This window comes from Phoca vitulina, unplaced genomic scaffold (genome assembly GCF_004348235.1).
Source record: "Phoca vitulina isolate PV1807 unplaced genomic scaffold, GSC_HSeal_1.0 scaffold4, whole genome shotgun sequence".
Classification (NCBI taxonomy): domain Eukaryota; kingdom Metazoa; phylum Chordata; class Mammalia; order Carnivora; family Phocidae; genus Phoca; species Phoca vitulina.
Window position 1 is genome coordinate 54,804,954 of NW_022589707.1, and position 283 is coordinate 54,805,236.

The following is a 283-nucleotide window of genomic DNA, read 5'->3' on the forward strand; positions in this document are numbered from 1 at the left end:
GAGGATCAGAATCACCTCTTCCAAACTCCTGTTAATGTTGATATTTTGACTTCTTCCCGTGCATCACAAGTGTTCTTAATGATGTCTGGAATGGAAATTCTCTCCAGAAAGTTTTCACTTTACCTGACCAGATCCATCAGAGGAATGAGTGTCTGTGGCAGCTATAGCCTTATGAAAGGTGTTTCTTAAATCATAAGACCTAAAAGTTGAAATTACTCCTCAAGACATGGGCTGCAGAATAGATACTGTTTTAGCAGGCATGAAAACAACATTGCTGTAAATG